General features: G+C 39.8%; 1 protein-coding gene across 4 annotated transcripts in view; it reads left to right on the forward strand.

Annotated features, from left to right (window-relative positions):
- The window catches only part of CENPP (centromere protein P), a 137,174-nt gene that overhangs the window by 112,203 nt on the left and 3,508 nt on the right, over positions 1–21,463 (forward strand). The window lies entirely within an intron of this gene.

Here is a 21,463-nt window from a genome sequence, read left to right on the forward strand (position 1 = left end):
TCAGTATGTCATGCGATAGGTATGTAGCATTTCAGTCACCAATTCATGTCCTTATTTTGTTAGAACATTTTGCTGCTTTTTCTTTTTACAGTAATTGTTTTATTTGTCTTCCAGATAGCAGCACCTTTACTGAAGGCATCCTTTAGTTTACCTGTTTGTCGTATCCTAAGCTTCTGAGCATTTGTCATTGAACTATAACAAAGGTGTCAGTCATCATAGATACCTGCAGTAGACCCAGTGGGTTTGTCTTATAGGACATGCTTTCCAAGGTATCCTGACAAGGCAGCTGGCACTGGCCCCTTGAATCTTAGGAAATCCTCTCATTACCATCGCTGGCTAAGCCTTAGGTGAAGCACCTCCAAAGTTACGTGGCTGCCTTAGTACTATTATCCTCATCGCTGACCTTTAAACAGGGCTTACAAATGATATCAGCTTAGTGCTCAAGTATCAGCTGAAGCAACATATATACAGCTTTAGCAATTATTTGGAAAAGAACAGGAAACAAAACTGAAAACATCATGGCATGTGTAGGCACTTGAGAATCTAGTATGGTACTTACGCCATGCTTCATCTGTAGGTCCTTCACCTTCATACAGTGTGAGGATTTCAGGATACCCGGTCCACCCATTCTGGTAGTTTTTCAGTAATGCCAGAGAGAGCACCTCAAGTCTTGACAGCAGAAGGTGGTCAGGCAACATGTGTGATCACAACATAAACACATAGATTTTTCTTTTCCAGGCTTTATGGTCGGGTGCAGGGCTGCATCCTAGGGTGCCCCTGAACAGCTCTGATTGCAGTATTTGCTTTAGGTCATATTCCTTTATTCCTTTTCCACAGGTGAGCAGTAGCCACATGCATGTATACCTTAGCATACAGTTTATCAATTTCGTTATGGGGGGGGAGGAAACCCAACCCTCTGTGCATTGTCATCTGTTACCACATCTTACCTGGTACCATTCTGTAGCTTTACATGTTCCACAGTCATCCTTATTTTTAATAGCTTTCAGTTAATACAGATTTCTGGATGCTTTCTGTTTTACTATGTTATTTATGGAAGGGCTGTGTTGAAGTTATTTTATTTATTCCTAAACCACTGATGGAAATACTGTTTCTGTGAGTCAAAAAACACATCCGTATTCAGGAATTTAAAGCTTTTTCCATTTTGCTGAGGAATTTGAAAGGAAAGAGACAGAACTGAAAATTACAGCAGCATTTTTTAACCTTCAAATAAAAGAATGTAATGACATTTTTAGATTGCTTTACTCTCAGTTGTCTTGGTGAATCTTTGCAGTTGCTGCCTGGTTTTGATCAAGGGCAAAGATGGGATCCTAAATTTCAAAATGCTGATGTGTTGGTTTGGATTTTTTTAAACATAACACACAAATTTATAGTTGGAAAAAAATAGGAAGGGGGTTGTGGAATTTATAACTGTTAAGGTCAGCACAAAACATGAGATGGGGAATTTGGGACTGGCAGTACACTGTATTTCTAAAACCTATAGCAGTTACTGCATTCCTTTTTGTAATCAGCGGTCACCAATATCCTTAAGGAAAAAAGACTTAAGAGAAGGATAATGTGTTGCTGGGAAACCTTAACAGATTAAAACCAGATTTTCCTCATATATTTAAAAATATTAACAGTACATTGCAAAAAGCATTGAGTACTTCTTTAGGTGGGAATAAACCTAAATTTGCATAACTGCATCCAAGTTCCAGCTCTTCATTGAAGAGAACAGAATATACAAAGTATCAGTATTCATTCTTACTAACTTTCTCAAACCCTGATTATTGCCAAAACTCAGTGCCTCTTGGTTGTGTTTCCATTCAGTTGTACAACACTGGTTTTAGTTGGAGATATGTTTTTCTCACTTTATATCAAAAATGCCAGTGAACAGACAGATGGAAGTAATTTGTAAGCCCTTCCTTCAGGAGCTACCTTGGATCTGAGGCCAGTATGTGTCACGTACTGCCTGTATGTGCATCAGTGAAGAAATCTAGTACTTAATTATTTCCCTGTCAATAGCCTGTTCCCTGTGGTGTTGCAAAGCCAGGAGTCCACCTAGCACAGCTTTAAAACCCTGGCTGTTGTAAGTGAACGTGTGCAATTTTCAGTGCCCTTCTGTCTTACCTCTCCAACAGTATCACGTCTTTTTTCAGGTTCAAATGCTAACACTTCCCTGTATGTTGGGCAATTATATTTCAGTTATTTGCTTGTTTGTATTTTTTCTAAAATATTCATCTTATCAACTGAGCATTTCCTTGGTGTGTCTGAAATAGCACAAGGAGCTTCGTTTGAGGTTGGTTTTTTTGCATGTGCCAGTATTGAATAAATATTGTTACTCATCAATACAAGTTTGAGGTTTCTAGCTTTTTTCTAAGATAATCATATTTTGCAGCATGAATACAAAAGGTGTATTTAATTTGGAGTAAAAAATAATTATTAATTCATTATTATTAATTAATTTGGAGTAAAAAAGAAGTAATTTAATTTGGTCTTGTCATAGTTCACATAATATTATCTTTTATTTCTGCTGTACCCAAGCTTTGTATAAACTGAAGACTATTTATCCAAATATTTTTAGATTCTTTCAAGTTTGTAGTTTTGGATCTTCATTTCAGCAAGTGCTCATTTAATGCTGGGAGTATCATTCTATATCAAAGACATTGCTGTAATATTTTCAGACACAGATACTCTGTTCTGGGAAACCCCATCGTATTACTAATATCAGTGTGATAAATCTGAAGTTCTCTTTTCAGTTCTTGTTGCTCAGAAATATCCCCCTAACAGATTTTCACAGTTTATTTCTTTTCTAAAGATCTTCTTCTCATGTAAACTGTGAAGCACTCAGAATGGTTCACAACAGGGTTTTAAAGGTCATGGCAACCCCAACAGTTGCGTTTTCTTTCAATAGGCACGCACATGATACCCAGAGCAAGGAGACTGTTTAAAGATTGGACTAAAATGAACATATAGGAACTCTGTATTTTAAATACAGAAAATTAGGATTACTCTATCTGTGTGTAAATACTGAAAATAGATTGTTTGCAATTAAAAATTACACTGTACTATTATTCTAATGGCTTTTCCCCATTTGTTTCCCTTTTAAAAGCAATAGTTTGTTTTCTGCGTACTTGGCCATACTTGGTTGTGCTTGCCATTTGTAGACAAAATGACCAAAGAGTGTGTCCGACAGAACACTGTGCAGTTCTCTAACAAGGGAATGCAGTATTTCTAAACTTCTTCTATATACTGTTGCCAACTTGAATTGTATCAGAAATGAAAGAAGAAAATCAATCCTACAGATAAAACTGTCTGCTAGACATTGTTGGGTTCCTGTGGCTTGCTTCGTGTATCACTTCTGTTTGTTGGCTGAGGCATCTTCACATTGGTTTTAATATAAAATAGAAATTAGTAACAGGATGCCTCTTCACTGAGAGACTGTTTCAGGAAGGAGGTGTAAACTGAGGACACAAATATTTTGAAGCTTTTTAGTCAAAAAGAAGGATTTCTTGGCAGCTGGTACAGGAAGAGAATTTAAGGGAAAAAAAGAAAAACCCCAAACAACAAAGTTTGCTTGCAGTTTCCTTTTAAATCTAAAAATTGGTTGCCTTTGCCTGTTGATTCATGTTTTCCCCATTAAAGATGTGGCACCAAATGGTTTGTTTGGGTAAATTAGTGGACAATGGCAAAAGTTCCTTGTATAGCAATTCTGCAGTGCTGATTCCAGATTGTTATCCCAGTACCGGTTCTGCGGTTGTGCTGTTGATCATACTGTGAGAACTAACACCAGGTTTTCATGCACTGTGCCTTCTGCTCAACACACAGCACAGCCACACAGGCCATTCTGCTGATGGAAATGAGAGGACAGTACCTAGCTGGTGGAAAGCAGGGAGGATGGGAAGAGCTTAACCTCTCTCTGGGCACTTGTTTTATGAAACCAAACTTTAAAATAATGTGTTTCCATAACAATATAACCTGAGAGATAACTATTTGTTCTGCCAGTAACTGACTGGAAAAAAAGTACTGCTTTTTACCCCAAACAAGAAATATAAGATATCATCTCCCAGTGAGTTGAAGGGAATTTGATTTGCTTTTAAATAGCGTTTAATGACTCTGCAGTCCTATTTATTGTATTTACCTTCACTTCTTTCTTAGAATGGTGTGTACTCAATACAGAACTGTGCCTTTCAGTCTAGCATCATCCCAGGCCTGGAGAACCAGATGACTTGCAGTGGTTTCATTGGGTCATGTTTAAAGGTCCCCATTGACAAAGGGCCACTACATTCTGCTCTTACATACTGAAATATGGCTTGCTTAAGAGTTTTTCAGTTTTCTTGTACACATCAGCCACAACCTTCCTAACCAGTTAGTTCCAGTCTCTGTTACTACGATGGATAAATATTTTTTGCTTTTTCAAAGACTGTTAAAGTCTATAAAAGTCTTTGAGGTTCATTTACTTGAAGTTTTGCTTCAAGTTCTTTTTATAGATATAACTTTTGTAATTTTAATATGGCACTATCGTCCGTGTGTCGTGGATATGAGAGCAAGAGAGGTTTTGAAAGTCTGCAAAATCTGCCTCATTATGATATGTCTTATGTGGAACAAAGGTACACCACTGTATTTACTGGGATGAAGTGAGGTTTTACTCCATAACCTACAGGTTTAAATTAGAAGTAATTCTGTTTATGTTAATGCAATTACTATAATGTAAAACTAATGAGTGTGGAAGGAAAGAGTTAATGGATATTCAGTATGTGAAGAGACCCTTATTTCTGCTGGAGGAGTGGAATGTCAAAGTATGTCAAAATTTAAAGAGGACAGTTCAGTGATATTTTTTAGTGAATTCATTGATCTTTCTGGTACCCCTTTGTTTGCGTGTTCTGACCTGGCAAATTTGTTTTCAGATTGGGTTTGAGTTTTGACAATTGGGGTTTTTTTAATTAAAAATATATAGCTATAGATTCAGATGTCTGTACCACTTCACCTTGCAGCAGTGCTTTGGGATGAAAGCAAAAGTCACTTCAGAGCTACTTCTGGAAATATTTGTTGTATGTGTTTCAGTGATATCAGATTGAGTTTATCGCATCATGCCTATGCATAACTGGCAGTGATGTCACTGCAGAGTGTGTTGAAGGGTCCACATTAGCTTTAACTAAGTGAAAGCTCAGTAGTGACACCACAGGCTGTTTCAAGTCATCCGAGCTACTTAGATAAGGAAGGCACCAAAGAAGGATCAGTGCTACTTTGTGGCATTGCTGTTTCTGGTACTGGAACTAGCTGTACTGAGTGTCTAATTCACAGGTATCTGTTAATCAGTCATACTGCTGTTTAAGCAAACAGTTTGAGAGAGAAAGGGAAGGAAAGAGGATAGGAAAGGAAAGAAAAATGTATTATTGATGCACTGTCTTGTCATCTGGTTTTCATCTAAGTTCTAACACGCAGTCAGCTACCTAATCTAGTGCTAGAGTATCTGTAAGCCCAACTGCAGTGAAAACAACAAAAAGGGATGTGAGAAATGGATGATCAGAGATGGTTCTGCAAAGGGATGCCTTGGTACATGTCATATTCCTGCAGAAGTTTCAGTGAAAGGTGTGTAAAGTAGTGCTGTAGTCTCTTACTTGTTGAGAAAGAAAGTACCAGGATGTAGAAAGTGGAGTGATAAGAATTTGAGATGATATGGGCCATACTTGGGGACATAATGTGTGTATAGATAATATTTGTTTATAGTAGCATTTGTTCATTATTTCAGTGGCAGTTTGGAGTACAGTCAAAAAGGTTTGCAGCAGCTCTGAGTGTGCTTGATTCCTCTTTATGAGTTGCTCATTTTCCACTTTAAAACATTTTACTACTTCTGTACAGCTTTATTCATAATCCGTTTAGAGTCACATCAGTTGCAAGGCAACTGCTGTGGTTTTAACTGCTTCAATTGTCCTTTTTGCTTTTATGAGTGAATTTTTAAAGCATTGAGTTCGCTAAAGCCATTTCAAAGTTGTGCCATAAAACAAGCAAGCAACTTGCAATGGAGTATGAGTTATTTTTTAGATTAACAAGTATTAAAAAGCTTTGATTAAAGCAAACCACATTTTAGCATGAAAGTCATCAGTTGAGCAGCTCTTTGACTGGTGTTATACTTCATTCATGTGGGGTGAAGTGCAATTCATACATGGAGTGATTATTCACCTGCATCGGAGTTGGTGCTTTTAACACTGATTTAATGAATCCATCTCCAGTAATGCTCCAGCATGTGATAATGCACCATAAGCCTGTTCCCAGCAGTACGGCTCTACCAGGTTATTAGAATAAGTTCAGCATTTGTTTTGTTCTGCACGCATGTTGAATTTAAATTTACAGTAATCACAACAGACAAATGGGAAGAATCATAAAAATAACAACTATTGTCACCAAAGTGTATCCATGTAACAAAATGAAGATTATGTTGTATCCAGCACTGAATTTTTACCACTAGCTTAAAAAAAGTTAGTGTAAGTAGCAGTAGTGGGGAAAATAAAAGATACTGTATTTCATCTGTGTGACTGCCCCTCTAGAAAAGGGGTTTTTTTTACCCCTACATACTGCTACACTGGTTATTAAAGCAGCTGGAAAGATAGAAGGACCATTTGTGTGTGATGTTTATACCATCTTTTGGAGCAAGCATTGATATCTAATTCTTTATTGGCTACTTTTTATGTATTTTATGGCCTTTACTTGTATTGCTCTGTGTGTTGTACATGGGAAAATGAACTGATTTTGTCAGAAGCATTTGTTGTTTTTTGTTTCAGAGAGCTGGGAAGTTTTATAAAGCATATTCACAGTGAGTGCTCTGGTAATTAGATGTCATGACATCTTTGTCTCACAGAAATAAGCAAGGAAGATCCTATGAGCTAATCAGGATTGATTTGTTAGTCATTCTGAATTCGTAGGACAGCAGAATATGTAAGAAATAAGAAGTATGATTTTGGAGTTGAAAGAGCTGTAGAACTATAATTTGAATTATTTTTAAGAGACATAAATACGTACGTAGTCTAGACAGTGCTACTTTTGCACTGGCAGGAGCAGCTGCAAGTAAATGCTAATACAAGAGCTGATTCCAAAACAGAGAAAGGAAAAACTAGAAAATGCCAAAGATGAAGAATATGCTGGAGGCCTCAAATGTTAGTGCATGGGGTGTTCTGGAAGAGTCATCCAGAGGTCTTTCTACAGGGGAAAAAATTAATATTAAAGTAATACAGACCTGCTTTTTAAATAACATTGTAGTACTTGCCTTTCTTCTCTGATTTTTTCCACCTAACAGTCAGATTATTGTGTATACCTTGTGAGGCTCAGATTGGCGTTGGAAATGTGGCTTGTCTTTTGAGTGCTACATACTCAGCTTTTTATATGAGCTGGGCATAACTACATGTTTAAATTCTGGGAATCCAAAATCTTCCTTTTGTTTGTTGCTTTAATTTCCTTTTCTTGAACTAACGTTACTCATCTGTCCATTGCTATCAAAGTTTTTCATTTTACTTGTACTTCCCCTTTTTCCCTTCTTTCCTTTTCTTTGTCCTTTCTCCTTTCCCCCCTTCTTGTTCTTGTTCCTTCTCTCCTTCTTTTCTCCATATACATAGAATAAAATAAAATATTGGGGTTTTGATGCTTCTCCAGTGACTTTATATTGTTTGTCTTGTGAATACACCTCAGATAATTAGAGATTCATTAGTTGCTGCTTGGATTGGAATGCTAGAAATGGCTGCACTGTTGTTTAGATTGAAATGGCATGACAAAGTCTTCTAAAACATTGCTCTTTGTGTGGAAACTTGAAACTTTGCATACCCAGTTAGACTCTGGCATTGTTAATAATCAATCATACGCTTATGCAATTAGCAGTTCATCTGTGTATGGCATGCCACTGAGCTGCTAATAGTATAGAAACCCTGACATCAGTTCTACCTTTCTAAAGTGATTTTACTAATAAACCCAACGGAGCGTGGACTTGCTGAGCATGCGATTTTGAATCAAGGCAATGCATTGCTATATGCAACACACAACTAAGTCCTTTTGCAAAGCGTGCTGAATTCCAACAGTCCTGAAGTCAGTCTGCAGTCTGCATCCATGATCCCTCCATCTGGAGACGCCTGTAGCTCAGGCCAGACAGTGGCATTTTGCCATTGGTTTGTGTGGAAAACAGTCACTAGCTGTGGAGAGAGTTTGCAGAGGAATTTGGGATGAGTGCCGGCGGACAGAGGACTTGAAGGCTTCTTGTGCTTCCTCACATCCAGCAGTGTAAAAGCATGTTCTGGCAAAAGCTGCTGCTCCAGTATCGACGCTGCCAATGTGCGTTATTCTACAGCTTTATGTTGTTGAGTTAGGACTAATCTTGTTAGTACACAGCTGGGAAAAGGAAAGCCTTAAAACATAGACTGGGTTTATAGGCATATGTGTTTGTGTTGCTTTACTTCCTTAGAGCTTTAAAAACACAAGAGAATTAAACATACTGAGAAACTGAAGAAATAGAAAGAGAAGTAGTATCAGCTGACTTTCTTTCAACTGGATTTCTACAGGGACAAGATTTGTTGCCAGGTCCTCTGAATTGTTTCTGCACTGCCAGCTATTGAAATCCCAATTAAAAAATACCTCAGGGTTGTGTTGGAAGTGAATGAATTACACTGGCAGCTAGTATTAGTATTAGTATTACTATTACTTCTTTGTGTTGTAGCACTACCTAGCAATAAACCAAATATTTATATACACATCACAACACATTCTTAGTGACTGCAACTTTGGCATTTAAAACCCAAATAAGGTGGGGCACAAGAATATGTTCCTGCCTGGCAGCTGCATGCAATTTCTCTTAGAGGAGACACTAAAGAATTCTCATCACTGCCCTGAATTCTTTTGTACTTGGCAGTATACAAATATCTGAGTCAAAATCATCCTTGTTCTGCAGGATTTAGTCTAAGGTATATTAGAGAGCTGCAGACTCAATAGTGTCACAGTACAAGTGTCCTGGGGGACTTTTCCCCGTTTTGTTGTTTGGGGGTTTGCTGCTTTCTTGTTGCAGCCATTTAGTAGATGAAAGCTTGAGGTCAGTTGACAGGTTTTAAGAGGCTATTCTTTATCAGTGTATTGATAACTTTACACCCTTACACATATAGTAATTATAAATTGTTACATGCTTTTGTGTGCCATGAATCTCTACTTGTAGGTGCTGGGGTCTTCTCAAGGATGTTTCTTCTGTCACTCTTGCTTATGCTAAGAATGTGTGTGATGAACTGAAATGTCATGCTTCTGACAGCCAGATTTAAAGAACTGTATTTGGGTGTTATGTGAAAGGAATTCAGTGGGCTTAAAGCTTCCAGCGTCATTTCAACTGGACTGGTTCCTACTCTTGTTGATAGCAACAGGCTTGTTACCATTTCATGTTAATGTGTATTTTCACATAAGCAGAATAGTTGAGGCAATTGATAATTGTTGATAACCAGACCAATGAAAGCTTCTAGGTGAGATTGTCCTAAACGCTTTGTAGAACCATGAAAGAGGGTGTCTTGAGGAAAAGATTTTAACACGTTTACAGCATACATTTTTATAGAAAGCTTTGCTTTTCTCCTAATGCAGATGTTAAACCCTTTTCTGATGCTCAGGAATGATAATGCTACTATGAGTATTCACTACTATTGTGAAAATAAGCACTGATTTATACAAGGATGCATTTTACATACATAGCTGCATATGTTTATGGCAAAATCGTCCTTATGATGGCTAGATAAAGAATATTATTGTACTGCAGGCACTAGGGGGGAATAACACTGTGGACATTGTCGTTCATTCAGTAATTTAGGGGGCCTACAGAGATGCTGGTGAGGGACTCTTCGTTATGGACTATAGTCATAGGACAAGGGGTAACGGGTTGAAACTTAAACAGAGGAAGTTTAGACTGGATATAAGGAAAAAGCTCTTTACTGTTAGGGTGCTGAGGCACTGGAATGGGTTGCCCAGGGAGGTTGTGAATGCTCCATCCCTGGCAGTGTTCAAGGCCAGGTTGGACAGAGCCTTGGGTGCCATGGTTTATCGTGAGGTGTCCCTGCCCATGGCAGGGGGGTTGGAACTGGATGATCTTAAGGTCCTTTCCAACCCAAACTATTCTAGGATTCTATGATATAAAATCTAAAGTGGAAATAAAGAAGGAGCATATCTTTATTCTTGAATGCAAGTCATGCAGGAAGTTTTCTGGGTTTTTTTTGTGCAGGTTGCACCTTTGTCTCTGGTTTACAGTAAAGGTTGTAGAACAGCTACCACTTTCTTAAGGTAGCAAGGTGGTAGTACAGGCTGATTTAACAGCTACTAATTGACCAAAACCCTCCCTGCTGTTGGACAGTTTGCTCTAAGTGACAAGAGATTGACTTCTTGTAGTTTATATCCCTTGGTGAGAGATTAAATTTGATATTTTAGATGTTCCAAGTGGCTCTATGGACATACATGGCTTTACATGTTTGCCCACAAAGAAGTGAATAACTCTTCAGAATCTTTTAGAAAGGCAGTTCTCTAAAGTTTGCTTGAACAAGACTCCAAATACCTTTTCTATACCTGATTTATTCATTGGCAGTTAGATTGATGATAATTCCTGGCTCGTACATGAACAGACTCGCTGGCTAATAAAGTCAAGGTTAAAATTCTCTCATCTGAGGCAGGTACATTATCTTTACAGGGACAACAGAACTCAAAGAACTCCAGTTACTGTGCCAGTGGGCAGCTGTTCTAGTTGTAAAAATGAATGGAGTTTATTGATTAACAGTAGCTCACTGGTTCTAGTTCTTAACTGTGCACTTTTATCATCTACCCCATCCAGTCAAGATGAAATAACCACAGCAGTAAGTGATCAACAGAAGTTGAAAAGCTTATTGAAAAGATTTAGAATCGTGCTTTTAAAAGTAGATGTGCGACATTGAAGCATATTTAGGTGAACTGAGTGTTCTTGGTTGTATCATATGATTGTTTTTGAAATTAACCAGGATACTTGGAAAAAAATGAACCCAGCTTCAGAACCAAGTCATTAACCAAATTCAGATGTTGTTTAGGTTATATTTAAATTCTGCTGTTTGGACAGACTTGATAATGTAAACTCCACAAAAGCAAGTTGGGTCATGTTTGATGACCAACTTTTCTGTGGTGTTTCCAATCCAAGCTGCTTCATGCAATCCACGGCCCTTTTACAAAGCCATTAAAAAAGATTAGAGAAAATCTTGCAGCATCTTCTATACAGAAAAATATTTAGAGTTCTATAAAGGTATCTTGCTTCTGTTGTAGTGGAAAAGAACCCAAACTTAGCTTGACATCTCTCTTTAAAATACGTTCATAGGATCATAGAATAGTTCGGGTTGGAAAGGACCTTAAGATCATCCAGTTCCAGGCCCCCTGCCATGGGCAGGGACACCCCACACTAAACCATATCACCCAAGGCTTCATCCAACCTGGCCTTGAACACTGCCAGGGATGGAGCATTCACAACTTCCCTGGGCAACCCATTCCAGTGCCTCACCACCCTAACAGTAAAGAATTTCTTCCTTATATCCAATCTAAACCTCTGCTGTTCAAGTTTCAACCCGTTACCCCTTGTCCTGTCACTACAGTCCCTAATGAATAGTCCCTCACCAGCATCCCTGTAGGCCCCTTCAGATACTGGAAGGCTGCTATGAGGTCTCCACGCAGCCTTCTCTTCTCCAGGCTCAACAGCCCCAACTTTCTCAGCCTGTCTTCATACAGGAGGTGCTCCAGCCCCTGATCATCCTTGTGGCCTCCTCTGAACTTGTTCCAACAGTTCCATGTCCTTTTTATGTTGAGGACACCAGAACTGCACACAATACTCCAAGTGAGGTCTCACAAGAGCAGAGTAGAGAGGCAGGATCACCTCCTTCGACCTGCTGGTCACGCTTCTTTTGGTGCAGCCCAGGATACAGTTGCTTTCTGGGCTGCGAGCGCACACTGAAGCTGACTCATGTTCATTTTCTCATTGACCAACACCCCCAAGTCCTTCTCCTTGGGCTGATCTGAATCTCTTCTCTCCCCAGCCTGTAGCTGTGCCTGGGATTGCTCTGACCCATGTGTAGGACCTTGCACTTGGCATGGTTAAACTTCATGAGGTTGGCATCAGCCCACCTCACAAGTGTGTCAAGGTCCCTCTGGATGGCATTCCTTCCCTCTAGCGTATCAACAGAACCACACAGCTTGGTGTCATTGGGAAACTTGCTGAGGGCACACTCGATTCCATTGTCCATGTCAGTGACAAAGTTACTTATAATTAACTGCATAGGTAAGGTAGGGGGTTCAGTATATCATGAAAACTTGCAAAGGATGAAGAGAACTACTGAGCTCTAGTAGCTTACTGTGGATTTCCACTGAAAGAAATGCCCAGGTGCAGAGTTAATGCTCTCCCTCATACAAATCAAGTAGTATGCCCTGGACTTGGTACTGTGCAGATACTTGTGCAGAGGATGGCTCTACAGCGACCTTAGTATTGAAAGAGTGTTCTTTAGAAGTTAAAGAACAAGTAAGGCCTAACATTTTAATCTAGAAAGACTGGGTTATTTAAACTTAAAAAGGCAAAGAGAAAGCCAGAACTAACTCAGGGGTTATGATTCTTCAGTTTAAGTGGATAGTCAATAAAACCTGACATGGGAGCAAACAAAGGGGAATGTGTTGTCCCTGAGTAGCAGATGGCATGTTTTTTCTGTGTGTATCCTGACACTGACTGGTAGCTCCAACACACATCCAGGTGACACATCCGACAGGTTTGTGCTGAAGTTGATCGTGTGGCAGCAGAAGCATTCTTGCTTTCTGGGCTCTTTTCTGGCCTCTTAACCATGGCCCCTTGACACCTTCAGGTTTGGCAGTGTCTGTGTCCAAGGCAGCCTTAATAGATGAAGATCATTCTGCAACACAGGAGCAGTTTGGGGTCTCTGGTGCAGCAACACAGTCTCCTCAGGCAGAGTGAGTAAGCCTGCAAGTCTTTTCAGCTGCTCTGTAGGAGTGAGTGCTGATTTCCAGTATGCTTACTTACTATAGAAACAGACTAAAGTACCTTGGTGCTTTTGCTTTAGAATCATTGGCTCGTGCGTGTGCTCAGGAGTATAACTGTTCATAATCTAGTGCAGAACTTCTGCCTTGACAGTTTAAAAAAGAAATAACAAAGCCTCATCTCTTTCCCAGCAAGGAAAAAAGTAAAGAAGCAACATCTGCAACTTGTGTGTTTGCTGAGCAGTTACCATGTCCCCTTCCTGTTCGTGTCCAAGGTTTCATTTTCATTTAATTCTTTTTTTCTCACATTTTAAAAATAAACCTTGAGTATGTATTTAATTTATTCCCAGTCTGCTGTACTGAAGTCGCAGATAAACATGTGGTTACCATATGACAAAGTGATACTGAAAGGAAATGCTTTATAAGGGTCACAGTAGTAGGTGCACTTGGGCCTGGGTTGTGCTGGGACAGCTCTGCTGTTGGATCTTCAGCCTAGATCCAATAGGAAAATAAAAATCATATGGTAAATTAATAGTCATGTAGTGAATAGTGACAAACGGAATCGAGTACTGTACAACCATGGCTGAATCAAGCATCAAACATAATGTTATGGAAATATGAAAGAAGGAAAATAGATGGTAACGCAATAGAGGAGGGGCTGAAACAGCTGAAGATGAAAAGGGAAAAAGAGCAACTCAAAGGAATGCCTTTGGCAGTTTGCTAAGGCTGCAGGGGTTTGGGGCTGGTGATGAGTAAGACTTCCTCACAGTCCATTTCAGACCCTGGTGTAGAGCATTTATGTAACTGTAAGAGGCAGTTGCCAGTTTGAATCTTAGCAAAGCAATCTGTAACTCTCAAGGTACAGATCTGGTCTGCTACAAACACAGCTCTGAAACCAGGTGGATGCAGGGCAATTTGTATTCAGGTAACCAGCCACATGTATGCACAAGGGGAAAAGAGGCACATTCTGAGCTTCATTTTGGGAAGCGTTTCCTGTAAAGATTTCACCTCTGCAGGACAATTCCTCACGTCTGCTCCCAAAACTCTCCTCTCCTAAAAAGGAAACATGTGTGTTGGTATCACTTGTGGCTTCTAAAGAAGGGAGCCAGAGCAGTGGGATGAACTGTGGCTGCCACACAGACAAACCCACTTTCCATGGGGCACTTCTTGTTGTAAACCTGCTCTTTGGCTCTGAAAGCTCCTATGAGTTGTGTGCAGTTTGCATCACACGGGTCAGCAGCAGGCCTGTTCCCACCAATCAACACTTCCCTCAGTGGAACATGGAAGCTGTGTTTATTCTGAGACATAATGACGAGTGGTGAAGTCTGATAAATCCAGATTGCAAATACAGTGTTTTTATGCTGTGTAATTTAGTTGAAGGAGAAAAGCACATTATCTTTTCTTGGTTTCAGTTCCTTAAATTGCACAAAATGAGAAACCTCATGGTGATTTTTGAGAACCTTTATGCTTTGAGCTTTCAATGTGCTGTTCTTTGAATACTGAAAGACAATTCTAGGCCTTGCAAAGCAGTTTTCAGTGTAGGCATTAAAAAAAATAGCATGTGAGAGCACATTTATAAAATGTTTCTCTTTTCTAATTCTCTTGTTTATGTTTTATTGTTAAAAATGGGGTTTATTGAAGTTTTTTCTGATTGTGGTAGATACAACAGCTTATTTTCATAGCTATAATTTATTACATAGAATCATAGAACAGTTAGGATTGGAAAGGACCTTAGATCATCTAGTTCCAACATACCCCAGTTGCTTCAAATTGGTATTTATTCTTATCCAAAAAGAAAAGCATGTTGCCATCTTCCCAAGGATATAACAACCATCTGATGAAAGCTGACCTTGGATGTGCAAATAATATTTGTGGGTTTGTGCTTTAACTGACATTTAGCTAAACACGCTTTGTTTCCTGCAAAGATTGCCATATTTTAGTTAAATCATTGACTTCAGGTTACAATATTGTTGTCTTTCAGGCAGACACTGAACTGTCTCTGTTTTCACAAAGCCATGTGAAATGGTGATGCAGAAGCTGCACACCCACTTGAGCATCTTGAACATGTTGGTTTGGACACAGGACTACATTTGGTGCTGAAGCTTCAGCAGTACCTGTTGCTTAGCATGGATATATGGGTTTGTCCTGAACAATAATATGCATCTTGTTAACTGGGGCTGTGTTGATGCTCTGTTTCCTCATGTTTCCATGACTCAAGTCTGAATCTCATTATGACCGAATGGCCAAAAGGAAAATATTATTTAAGCACACGCAGCCTTCCCCAAACCATCAGCATTGCTAATCCAACAGGTATGGGACTCAGATCTATTGTTTTCTTTAAAGCCAAGTATAAAAGCTAATAGAATTTATACAGCATTATTCATTTTAGAAACGTTTAACACTTTCAGCATGAATAGATGCCTGCATGAGAAGAGGCAACGCATGAAGATTTGTGGAATTACTGTAAAATTATACTGGAGTGCAGCAAGAGGAGTTATCAAGTGGGTTTGTGTGATGCTAGCTACAGTTGGAGAAATGCAGAAATACTTTGTGTTAAGTATGGCTAATGTCCCATATTGTTTAGTCTAGAGGGAAGTTAGGATGAGATACCTGGGTATTCAGCTTATCTGTAGAATGCTACCTCAGCAATTGTGTTGTATTTCTTACTCTGATTGCACACTTCTGTGCCACTTAGGGACACAGTTTCATGGTGGACTTGTCTGTGTTAAGTTTATGGTTGGACTTGATAACCTCAAAGGTCTTTTCCAACGTCAGTGATTCTGTGGAGACCTATCACACTCATATGATGGTCAGAGATCAAGCAAGGACTGGGGCGCTGGCCCAAGTATCAGTAGATGATCATAGTGTAACTGGATCAATCACTTTCTAAATGTTCCTCTATTGCTGTAGTGGAGTTCATGAAAACAACAACAAAAGATAGTTTAAAACTGTGAATCATACATGTACATGCACAACAAGGGATTCACTGCATCTTCTAATTCTTGTCCCATGGGTTCATTGCATACCTTAAGGCGAAAGTCCATTTGTAAAAGTCCTGTGTTAACAGGATTAATACACTATATACAAAATACAGGTTTTGGGTAATACAGAATTTATTTACACAGATGCCAAAGAGTAGATGAAATGCCATACAAATACTTTCTTTTCCAGCCAAAAAAATATATGGCATGGGATAAAGTGAATTTTCCTTCAAAATGTAAATGTTTAAGCCTTATAAATACCCTAGGAGCTCTCAAAGACCAGTATTAAGCTGCTGAAGAAACAAGGATTTAAACATGTCAGCCTGCAAAGTAAACATACTCAGCTGTGCGCTGAGGTGTGTCATAGAAAAGTAATTCCTAAGTAGTTCTCTCACAATAAATTCTATTGCTTTCTGTATTAGTTGGATTGTTTGGGGTTTTTTTTATGATTTATGGGTCAGTATTTTACCTGCGGACCAGATGCTTCTGAAAAATAAGAGGAAATTCATCCAGTTTACATTTGCATCAGTTTACATATACAAGAGCCAGTCTTGGTAGACAAAGGCGGTTGATTTAACAGTAATGTGATGATTTATGTTGTTGTTGGGTGGCTTTTAATGGACTGTTGCTTGTTTGGCCAGACCTAAAGCACTGAAGGATGCTGGGTTTGCCTATCCTTGACATTGTTGTTACAACACTGGAATCCTTTCCATAAGCCTGGCGCTCACAAAGTTGGGTTTCTGTGAAAAAAATAAACATTTGTGTCCCTTCTGTTTGTCTAATGCTTTGTGTATGGGGATGTTATGCAAGTCTCTGAGGAGACATAGGAGAGATTTGCTGACTTTGCTTATACATTGACATTGTCATTATCGTCTTACTTTCTTTATATCATTTTTAAAAGCTCCATTAAATGAAATGTGCCACATCTATTAGATTTAACTTCACATTAGAAGCACAAAGTCTGTCTGTAGCAATTTTCCCCTTGTGAACCATCTGTCTTTCTGGCTCAGTAATGCCAGTGCATCAGAAGGGAAGTCTTCTTACAGAACGTTGCAGTATGACGTTTTCCACAGTGAAATTTTGAACCTTTCAGGCTTTGAACATAACATTTAATGACACTGGTGGTGCTTACAGTACTCACTGACAAATACACACATGCTGGCATTGCACAGCAAACACTTCTGCCTAAAGATCAACCTAAGCACGTGACAAGCATACAGCATCTGCAGGCAATGGGTTCCTCTTCTTGTGTATTCTAAAGGTGCCAGGCCTTTGATTACGGTTCAGAAGTCTCAGGGAAATGCTATTTGAGACAAAAACCTTCTCCAACCCGTGTCTGTCTTACAGATCTTCACTCATTTCCAATACAGGCTTTTCTTTTGTGTTCATGTTTTTAGTGTCCATCGATTTCTACAGCACTGCTGTTGCCCAGTCAAGCAGTGGTGAGGAAGGAAAGAACCAAAACCAGGATGCATTTCTTTTCAGATGTAATCTCATTTCTCAATGGTGGGGTACTCACAGTCTGGTTCGTCTCATCTGTTTGAGGCTGAGCAGTGCATGGTACCAGGAAAGTTAAATTTATTGGAGAACTTTTTCTCTTCTTTAGAGCTTTAAAAATACAGAGAAGTGTAAAACTTTGTTGCATTTTAATGTTGGTGACAGCTGTTTACAGGATGAAATATTTTACTTAATAGAAATACATTAACACACGGATTGTGCAATGCCTAGAACTGAAATGCTCCAAAGCAACTGAAGTTACATTTCTAGAAAGGTCATTGATTACAAATGTACACAGGACATTCAGTTTGTGACAGATTAACACAGTTTGTGGCTTGAGGATAAGAGTTCCTGCTGAAGTTAACACCTAATGCAGTGTGCACTAAGGACAGGCAAATTGTAAGAGCAGGTCTCAGTAACGGAGCTGTAGTTACCTGGGTTGGCAGACGGCTTAGCAGAGGTAGAAATACAAACTAACTTCCAAACATGTCATTGCTGCACTTCCTTTCATTTTGTAGTTTGGTGATTACTGGCTTTATGTATCTTTAGGGCTTGATCATGTAATAGTAAAACTGCTCCACTTGTTACCTGAGTCAGACTGCTGCTAAAACTGGAGAACGAGGCTGTTGGAGAATGCAGCTACTTGGAATGGAGACTATTGCACCTGGAGCACATGGGGCAGTACGCCAGGACAGCTTCCCTTTGGGCAATGCTAAAGGGATTGACCTCAGGGTTTTGCAGTGGGCAGCAGACTGGTGGCAGTGGGTTTAATGCTTCTGGGATTTAACCATGTTGTTACTGGTATTCTACAGTATCTAGAATTTTCCTTGGTTTTGCAAATAGTTTGTATTTGAATTACTAAAGCTACATTAATGTTGTTGTTTTAAAGTCCTGATGCTACCACCATGTGTTTGCCTTCAGTGGTTGATAATGTGGCCTTAGCAGAGCAAGCCACAACATACAAATCACCCGAATCAGAGCCCACGTGGAGAATCTTTGGTAAATGTAGCTCACACCTATGAAGGGACTCTCAGTAGCATGACTATATACACTCCTGCTTACAGAATGCCAAGTTCAACATTAGTAGTGTAAAGCACTGTTCCAACTAAGAGCAGAGTAGCATTACTTTCTTGACAAATGGGTTAGAAACAAATTCATCTGCTTTTATTACAGCTCTTGTCTTGCCAGTTTTGCTTTGCATTAGTAGCCCTGGCTTTTAAGCTGACTGACTTAAAGCAATGTCCTTAAAAGAGTTTTAGCATGCAGAAAATTCCCCAGATTTTGCTTAAAAATAGATCCTACAAGCGTGTTCACTCAGATGCCTGCATGTGTATGTTTATGTAAGATGTGTCATGGGAGAAAGGGAAGACTGTGTATTCCATCATGAAAGTCATCCCTTTGTGATTTGAGACTGTTTCTGTTTTAGACCAAAGTTCCCATAAGATTCCCTGCTCGAACTCCTGAAGGAGCTGGAAAAACAATTTCCGTCCAGAAGTAATAATAGCAAAGCCTTTTTGGTTTTGATCATAAACTGACATTTAAAAGTCATCTGAGGAAAGACATTTCTTGATTAAAGTCAGGTTTTGTTTAGCGCAGTTGTAGCTGATCCTTCCCATCTGGCATCGCAGTACTTGGTGTGATACCTTTCAGTTGCCCCATGTCCAGTTTATGACATCCCACATGAGTTTCGGGCTTTCCTATGGGACCCTTCAGTGGATTGGGCCATTTTGTTGCCCTGGTTATTGCTCAGCTTTTCTCTTGGACAATTTGGAGACGTGGCCCAGCAGAGAAGATGAGGTGATGCTCTGGTACCCCCAAAGTGTGTTTGTTTGGAATCATAGTTCTGTCAGGACTGTTACAGGTTTTGCACCCGGTGTGCTTTGGTGTTCCTTTACATGTCAGGTCCATGTTTCCCATGGATACAGATATTACATTTTATGTGTGGAATAGAAAATGTAGATTGTGTGGCTGCATTTCCTGGCTTTTTCCCTGCGTTTTCAGTGTTTAAGATTGCTCACCTATTCCCTGTGTGGTAGTTTTGCTTCCGGCTTCTGCTATGTGGTCATTCCAAGGAGTCATCCTTCGGTGAGACATGAGCCATGTATCCTCATGAGGGTCTGGGTCAGGCACAGCTTCATGCCACAGTTAGATTTCAGTTACAGTGTGTTTTCTGCCCGGAGAGAGATGCAGCTATTTGTGTTTTGGCTTTTTATGTTTTGTGGATTGCTAAGATATGATCTTTCCTGCTAAGAAGTTGGATTTTATCCCAAATCCTGTGAATTTGATACAAGATCAGATTCTCGTGGCATTAGGATTGATTGCTGAGAAGCTGGCATTTACTGACAGCACAGAATAACCACTTGCTGTGTGCAGAACTTGCCAACACACTCTTCCAGGTACGAGGGAAATCACACACTGAGATTTCCTTGGGATACCTCTGGCTTCTGTGCACAGGAAGTACCACTCCCAGCTGGGGGTAAATGCATTGGTGAGGATGGAAGTCAGGGGTGTATTTTAGAGTGATTTGAAAACCTGAACGCTTATCTAGTTCCTCTGATCTACTATCCTGTGATTCCCAAAAGTCTTGGGTATGAGCGGGTGAAGATAAGACCCGAATCCATGTTTAGCTATGGTATGCTTGGGATTCTTGTAAACAAGGAACTTTAGAGCTGAGTTCACCAGGTATGAGCTAATCCCAAATCATTTGCAATAATCAGTATTTGCAACCTGGAGCTAAAGGGATTGCCGGAATCTCGGAGACCTCTGAGATTAAATGGAGACTATTAAAGACAAGGGTCATTGAGGAGGAAAGGCTCAAGAACTTGTTTTATTTTCTCCTCAGAGGAGTGTAATTCCCCAGGGAGCAGAGCTGAAAGAGGAGTGTTCTGGTAGGCGAGTGACCCAAGACCTGCACATTTCTGTGCTGTAACTCCCCTGTGCTTTGTTGCCCCCTCTGTGGCTTTGCTCCCAGGATAGTTCATGGTCTTTATCCCCGTGGTAAATACAGTGCTAGATCCTTTGTAGACATTAACACTGGCAAATTCCATGTGTTTTATGTCATTTGGCATCCTGCTCCAATCCCCTTCAGTTTGTCATAAATTCCTAAACCAGAGCAAGGTCACATCTGGTAGCAATTTCAGTCGCCAGATGAGGCGTAAGCCTGCAGAAGAGAGCTCATTTTCTCCAGTGCTTTTCAAAGATGAGCTCTCCTTCTCCTTTTCCATAAGGCACGCCACTTGCCCTGTGAGCTCTGTGGAATGATACAGGCTCACAGACTTTTCACACTTTATAAAGGCAATCTTTGGAACACAGCTTTGTATCCAGTACATGAGGCAGTACAAGGGAGTAACAGTGCTGAAGCCTTCTGGGAACAAGCTGCATCTGGAGTCTGTTTTCCTTTGGAAGAGCACCTCCCTGCAGCTCCTCATACTCCCAAGTAACCGGTCACCTTTCCTACTGCAGAACTTCCAAAGAATCTGTCCACAACTTCTATCACAAGCTTTTAAAACCAGTTACAGCAGAAGTTGCAAGGCTTGGGTAATTCCAAGACTCTCGAACATTAGATGCACTAACAAAGTAATGGAACAATTAATCATCAAGCTCTGCCCATTGTAGAAACTGAAAATAGCTCTAATTCCCACTAATATGGGAGTTTAAAAGTAGTTTCATATGTTTCATCATGTTCCCATTGTCCTGTTATATTTTGGTAATAGTGGCTATGTTGGTATCCCATTGCCTTTATTACTTTATGCTTTCAAAGCTCTGTGTGGAGCTTGGTGGTCCGGTTTCTCCAAAGCAGCAAAACAGGATGGTAGTAAAGTTATGGACATCAAGGAGCAGAGCCTAGTGCCATAGTGATGTACTATAATGTGCGATTAAAATCAAACTAACAGAACTGAGGTAAAAAAGAATCTTTCAAGGTTTCCAAGGTCATGCACAAGGGCCTCTAAGCCCATTTGTACAAGCGCACAATGCTGGTGTTCCCTCGGAGGTGA

The sequence above is a fragment of the Melopsittacus undulatus genome, chromosome 9 (assembly GCF_012275295.1).
Source record: "Melopsittacus undulatus isolate bMelUnd1 chromosome 9, bMelUnd1.mat.Z, whole genome shotgun sequence".
NCBI classification, from domain to species: Eukaryota; Metazoa; Chordata; class Aves; order Psittaciformes; family Psittaculidae; genus Melopsittacus; species Melopsittacus undulatus.